Source organism: Artibeus jamaicensis, unplaced genomic scaffold (assembly GCF_021234435.1).
Source record: "Artibeus jamaicensis isolate MK-2021 breed Jamaican fruit bat unplaced genomic scaffold, CSHL_Jam_final scaffold_1283, whole genome shotgun sequence".
NCBI classification, from domain to species: Eukaryota; Metazoa; Chordata; class Mammalia; order Chiroptera; family Phyllostomidae; genus Artibeus; species Artibeus jamaicensis.
In genome coordinates this window covers 16,972,333-16,979,208 of record NW_026522028.1, presented here as the reverse complement: position 1 = coordinate 16,979,208, position 6,876 = coordinate 16,972,333, and the positions used below count along the sequence as shown (strand labels likewise).

The following is a 6,876-nucleotide window of genomic DNA, read 5'->3' as shown; positions in this document are numbered from 1 at the left end:
ATGTGATTTGCTTTTACCTCGTTACATTTATGTATGGATTGGTTATATTGAAAAAGTGCTCTAGTAAGTTTGTGATTTTGCATGTCCAAATACTTGAGTTTTAACACTTGACCTCATTCTATGGGTGAACAGATTCTGAGGAGCAAAGGCTGGTCTCTTGTGGGGCCCTTCAACAAGACCCCAGGGGAACAGTCAGAAGTTAAATCAGTGAGCTTCATCTGTGCTCAAAAGTTTTGTTACTTGCAATGTTGCTGATGGAGCGAGCATGCTAGAAAATGCCAGTGCCCCCAGATACCGTCCCACCTGAGTTCATATGTCTGGCTGGAAGTTCTGGCTGCTCCTTTACCCCTGGAGCCAGAGCCATACTGCCCCTCTGCCTTCAGCTCTCCCATCTTACACAGTGGAAAGGCCTTAGAGCCTCAGGGTTGTGGCCTTCTGTATCCCACCTCTCAGCCCACCCATCCCAGGAGCCACTGCTCAGTGCCTGGGAACCCAGCAACTTCCCACTGTTGCTTCTCAGCAGCCTGTCTCATAGTTCACCGGAGGAGTCATGGTCATAACAGGCCCCAGGGATGATGCTCAGGTGACTGGCATGGTGTGGTCATCTGCTGTCTGAGACTTGGGTGATTCAGAACCACTTGTTCACTGAGAGGTTATAAATGACTAGTGTAGAGAATATCATGTTAGCCTCCAGTGAACTTGCCAGGCCTTTTTTTTTAATAGCACTTAATGAGTTTTTTCTCATTAAAAATCTGTATCATTTTTTAAATTGTATTTTTATTGATTATGCTATTACAGTTGTCCTGGTTTTCCCTTTATCCCCCTCTAATCCCCCCTCCACCAAGCACCCCCCACTCCCTCAGTCAATCTCTCCACCATTTGTCATGTCCATGGGTTATTGGGTACTCCATACATCACTGTACTTTATATCCCCATGGCTATTTTCTTAAAGCCATGGAGGGGAAGGGAAGGAGAAAGAAACACCAATGTGTAGTTGCCTCTCACGTGCCCCCTACTGGAGGTCCAGGCTGCAACCTAGGCATGTGCCCTAGTCGGGGTCAAACTGGCAACACCGTGATTTGCAGTCTGGCTGGCATTCAACCACTGAGCCACACCAGCCAGGGCCCCAAAACTATTCTGTAACTAGTTATTTGTACTCTAATCCTCACCTCTTCATCCATTCTCCCACACCCTCCCATTAAACAACCATCAAAATGCTCTTTGTATCCATGATTCTGTCCTTGTTTGCTTAGTTTTTTAGATTCAACTGTTGATTTGTATTTTTTACCATTTTATTGGGCATAGTTTTGATCTTTTTCTTGAAGTCCCTTTAACATGTCATACAATAATGGTTTGGTGATGATGAACTCCTTTAGTTTTTTCTTATCTGGGAAGTTGTTTACCTGCCCTTTGATTCTAAATGATATCTCTGCTGGGTAGAGCAATCGTGACTGTAGGTCCCTGCTTTTCCTGACATTGAATATCTCTTGCCACTCCCTTCTAGGCTACAAAGTTTCTCTTGAGAAATCCAGTGACAGTCTTCTGAGTACTCCCCTATAGATAAGTAACTTCTTTCTTCTTTCTGTTAAGATTTTCTCTTCATCTTTTAACCTTCTGTGTTTTAATTATGATGTATCTTGGAGTGGGCCTCTTTGCATCCATCTAGCTTGGGGGTCTCTGTGCTTCCTTGCTTCTCTGACCTTCCTGCACACTAAAGGCAACTCTGGTGTTATGGGTCCCTCTTCCCTGGCTTTAGGGGCACTATCATCCCTGCAGGGATATCCTTAATACATATGGGGCCCCACTCCTCCCCCTCAAGCTGCTAGATCTCATGGAGGTGACTCCACATTCACGGAAAGGAGAGCCTTGGGCTGCTTGTGTTACAGCATGTGCATCAGCTCCCAGTGACTGAGTGGTGAGCGTCATGATATTTCTTTCAGTCATTCTGTGGCCTGCTCTTCAGATGAAGAACTAAGGGCTTAATTAAGCTCATTTGTTTGGGAAAATAACCCTTCGGAGGCAAGGGGGCAGCCAAAACTGGGTTATGACCTCTGCAGGCCTCACTCCACCTGCCTAGGTGGGCCTGGGCTGCTCAAGTCCCTTGATGTTGGAGTGGAGGGTCATACTCCACGAGGTGCAGAAGTTGATTCATGGAGAGCACATTGAGCACATCGCATGTTAGATTTATATAAGACGAGAGATGTTAAGCTCTTCCACATTTAATGTATAGATTGACTAATGTAAAGCGTCCTGACGTCCTGGGTGGTAGTGACCGTTGGGACCACCCCAGCCCTTCTGAGTTGTCCCCTGTGCTTAGAGACACACAGCCTGGAAGCAGCATTTCCCACTGTGCCTTATGGTAGGGTGGGTTCAGTTCTACCACAAGTGGGGGAGGGAGGAAAGTAATTTTCCATCGCTGGCTGCTCAGGACAGGCCTCTGGGCATCAGCAGAAGGCAGATGTGGGTTTTGCCAGGCCCCTGGGTGTCATCTTGAGATTCACCCACTTCAGTCATGAGGGAAGCTGAAGCCAGTGCCCGAGATTCCCAGAAAGCCTTGCACTTCTGGATCTCTGGAAACTTCTCTCGCTTTGGCCCCCTGTCTTCCAGCAGCTGGGTAAGCTGGTTCTGTATGACAGCACTTCTGTCCTGAAAACTCAGAATGGCTGTTGGGACCCTACTTAAATCCTGATTGGTCCACCTCAGGGTGGCATCCTGCCCACTGGTTGGAGGGGAGAGTAGAAGTTCACAGGGAGGGGCCTTTGTTTTCCCTAGTTTAAGTAAACTAGTACATTTAAGCAAATGTAAAACTTCCTTGGGAGATGTGACATGGTTTTATGAAGCAAATAGGAAAGAAGAATGACACCTGTTAAACTATCACCATCAACTTTAATATGCAACCAATTTCACAGATGCTAAGATGTGACAAAATCGGTGGCTTAAGATTCATAAAATGTTAACACTCAAAAGCTGAACTCCAGTAATTTTTAAAGGTCTATGCAAAGGAACTGAGTTAAAGGCCAACAATGTAAACCCAAGGGACCATAATAGAATGGCCACGCTGGTCTAAGCTTTGTTAGAACTGCGGTACATATGAAAACCAAAGCAATCTAATTGGTCTGCCCAAAATGCACAGTCATCCAGACTTTGAAGTGTCAAAGTCTATCCCCTACCATAAGCAAAAGCCTTGCCATGAATGTACGTTTTACCTTTAGGCATAAGCTAATGCTAGCTGGGATGAAGGCGTCACAGCGAGACATTCACAATTTCCTCCATGCAGCAAGGGAAAAGGAGAACAGGCTGGAGAGATTGTAGATTAACACAGCCTGAAAGACACGTCACCCAAGTGCCATACTTGGCCCTTGTTTAGATCCTGATCAAAAGAAGCCAACAGTAAAAAGGCATTTATGAGAGAATCCAGGAAAGGTGACCACCCAGTGGCTATTAGATGATGTGCAAGAGCTGTTCCTTTATGACAGTGGTACTCCTGCTCTTACCATTATGTTTTGAAAGGGAGGGGCACCTCATCTCTTAGAAATGATACTGAAGTTTCATGGGTGAGATGGCATTGGGGGCTGTTTTGAAGACGTCTAGGAGGAGTTGGGTGTAGAAGGAATGGGGTTACCCAGTGGTGTTACTTGTGTAGGCCAGGTGATGAATATGTGGGAGACCCTCCTACAAGTCTCTGTATTCTTCTGTTGGTTTGATAATTCCCATAACAAAATGTTTAAGAGAAGTAAGTATCCAGAATATGAAGACAAAGCTCCCTATTTTTAAGAATGTCTAAATTGAAGCAAATTCTGTCCATAGAGAATTTCACTATGTCAGTGATAAATATTTAGACACCTTCCTTGAGATTTTTTACCATTAGCTGAAAACAGTTAAGCTGCTTGCCCCTGAGAACACCTGTTCCATCTGATATGGTTAAAAAGGAAAACAAGGAGGGACTTCCGCCAAGATGGAGGCATAGGTTGAGACGTCGTGCTTCCTCACACAACCAAGTTTAGAGACAGTTAAATAATAGCAACAGAAAACACAGCCAGAACATAGAAAATTGAATTTTTCGGAAGTCTGATAACAAAAATTCTTCAGCCTGACTGGTAAGAGGGGCGAAACAGGCAGCTGGCAGAGTGTGGTAGCACAGGAAAACTCCGTCAGACGGACTCAGGTGTGCAGAATCCAGGTGCAGGGGTGGACCTAGTGAGCAACCCAGCAAGCGACCTCCAGGAAACAGCGAGGGAGCAGGGCTGCGGGTTGACTGTGGTCATGCATTCGTGTGTGGAGTGGGTGATTGGACGGGAACCAGCAGACCCAGCCACAAGCAGAGGCGGAGGGCACCGCAATTTCCCCACTCTAACCCCGCCTCCACATACAGCATCATAATCCAGCGACCTAAGTGGCCCTTTCCCGGTGAACAACCTAAGGCTCTGCTCCTCTCGGAGCAGCCCGAAACAGCCAAGGGGGCCACGATTTGCCCGCTCTGACCACGCCCCCACATATAGCATCACAACCCAGCGACCTGGGAGTCCAAGGCTCGCTCCTCACACTTTAAGGGAGTGAACACACCAAAAATGGCTCAAGAAAATCTCAAAGCCCCAGAGCCTATAAATCTAAGCGATGAAGAAATAGCAAAACTCTCAGACACACAGTTTAAAACACTGGTCATCAGGATCCTCACAGAACTGGTTGATTATAGCCACAAATTAGACAAACATATGAAGGGGAAACTAATTGAAATGAATGGAATTGCACAGGAAACCAATAGCGATGAAAAGGAAACTGGGACTCAAATCAATGGAATGGACCAGAAGAAAGCAAATAATGGCTAAACAGAAAAGAGTCAAGAAGCAAGAATTCAAAAAAATGAGGAGAGTCTTAGGAACCTCCAGGACATCTTTCAATGCTCGAACATCCGAATTATAGGGGTACCAGAAGGGGGAAAGGAAGAGCCACCAGTGGAAAACTTATTTGAACAAATCATAAAGGAAAATTTCCCCAATATGGCAAAGGAAATAGAATTCCAGGAAATCCAGGAAGCTCAGAGAGTCCCAAAGAAGTTGGACCCAAGAAGAAACACACCAAGACACATCATCATTACATTAGCCAAGATTCAAATGAAGGAGAGAATCCTAGAAGCAGCAAGAGATAAGGGGACAGTCACCTACAAAGGAGTCCCCATCAGACTGTCAGCGGATTTCTCAAAAGAGACCTTACAGGCAAGAAGGGGCTGGAAAGAGGTATTCCAAGTCATGAAATCCAAAGATCTACAACCAAGACTGCTCTATCTACCAAAACTTTCATTTAGAATGGAAGGACAGATAAAGTGCTTCTCAGATAAGATCAAATTCAAGGAGTTCATCATCACCAAGCCCTTATTATATGAAATGTTAAAGGGACTTACCTAAGAAAAATAAGTTAAAAAAAAAACATGAACAGTGAAAGAACAGCAAACTTACAGTTATTAACAACCACACCTAAAACAAAAGCAACTAAAAGGACAGCTAGACCAGGAGTGGAAACATAGCAATTAAGATCTCAAGGAGGGTTAGCAACAGTGGAGTGGGAGGAGGAGAAGGGGGGAGAAGGTACAGAAAATAAGTAGCGTAGACAGTAGATAGAAAATAGATGGGGGGCAAGAATAGTATGGGAAATATAGAATCTAAAGAACTTGAGATACATGGTCATAAACTAAAGGGGGGGAATGGTGGGGACAGGGAGGTAGGATGGAGGGAAATGAAGGGGGGAATAGAACAACTGTTACAGCATAATCAATAATAAAATAAATTTAAAAAGAGGAAAACAAGGTTAAAGTAATATATATATATATACACACATTAAATACAAATATATATTAATTTAATTTATTATAAATAAAATAATACAGTCTCAAGTGAAAACACATTCCTTGGTCAGCAAATACACCTGGAAGGTGTGTAGAAAACATTGCGAGGAACTGAAGAAATGGGGCAGCCCTCTTGCTCTTGCTGTGTGTCTGTTGGAGGGCCCTCCCTGCTTTAGATTTACCAACAATGTGAATCGGGAACAGTTAGCCAAACTATAGGCTCAGGTCCAGATACAGGGCAAGGGCAGAACTTGCAGAAAGATGGTACATAGAATAGCTACAGCTGATGACCAAAGACTTCAGTGTTTTCTAAAAATGTCTGTGAATAATACAGCTGCTATTGAAGAGGTTAACATGATTAAAGATGATGGAACAGCTATTTGTTGCAAAAATCCCAAAGTCCAAGCTTCCCTTTCTGCTAACACCTTTGCAATTATTGGTCGTGCAGAAGCCAAGCCAATCACACAAAAGCTTCCTGAAATATGAGGTCAGCTTGGTGCTGACAGCTTAACAGGGTCTTGAACGTTAGCTGAGCAATTCCCTTGGCAAACATGGTAACAGAAGCAAAAGCAGAGACACCGATGAGGAGGACGATTGGGTTCCAGATCTCGTACACAATTTTTGGTAAGGCATCAAAGAATGAAGCTAACTAAAATCATTTCTGGCTTTTGGAAGCTGCATGGGCTGTGGTTCCCAAGTTTTCCAGACATAGAGAATATCAACTCGTAGCAGTTCAATGACAAATATTTTGTATATTAAAAAAGAACGGAAGAAACAGATACTAGGATAAACTGCACTGGGAGGACTGCCATTCTGTGGAATGAAAATTCAGGTGCTTCTAAAACTCACCAGTTGATGGCATAATGTCAGGGTGCTTTTCTGGAAGAAGCAAGTGTCAGAAAGGGAAAACCCTCGTTGTATCATTAATACCCCCCTCAAAACTGCCTCTCTTCCTCTCCCCCCGATTATTGATAGTTTCTTTTTATGATTTTACAATGTCCTCTTTTATTATTCTTCTTTTCTAATTGTTGACACTA

The 6,876-nt window shown here is 44.1% G+C and overlaps 1 pseudogene; it reads left to right on the top strand.

Moving 5' to 3' along the window:
* Window positions 1–2,512: 2,512 nt before the first annotated feature.
* Window positions 2,513–6,492, top strand: LOC128625949 (transcription factor BTF3 homolog 4-like; annotated as a pseudogene).
* Window positions 6,493–6,876: the final 384 nt, after the last annotated feature.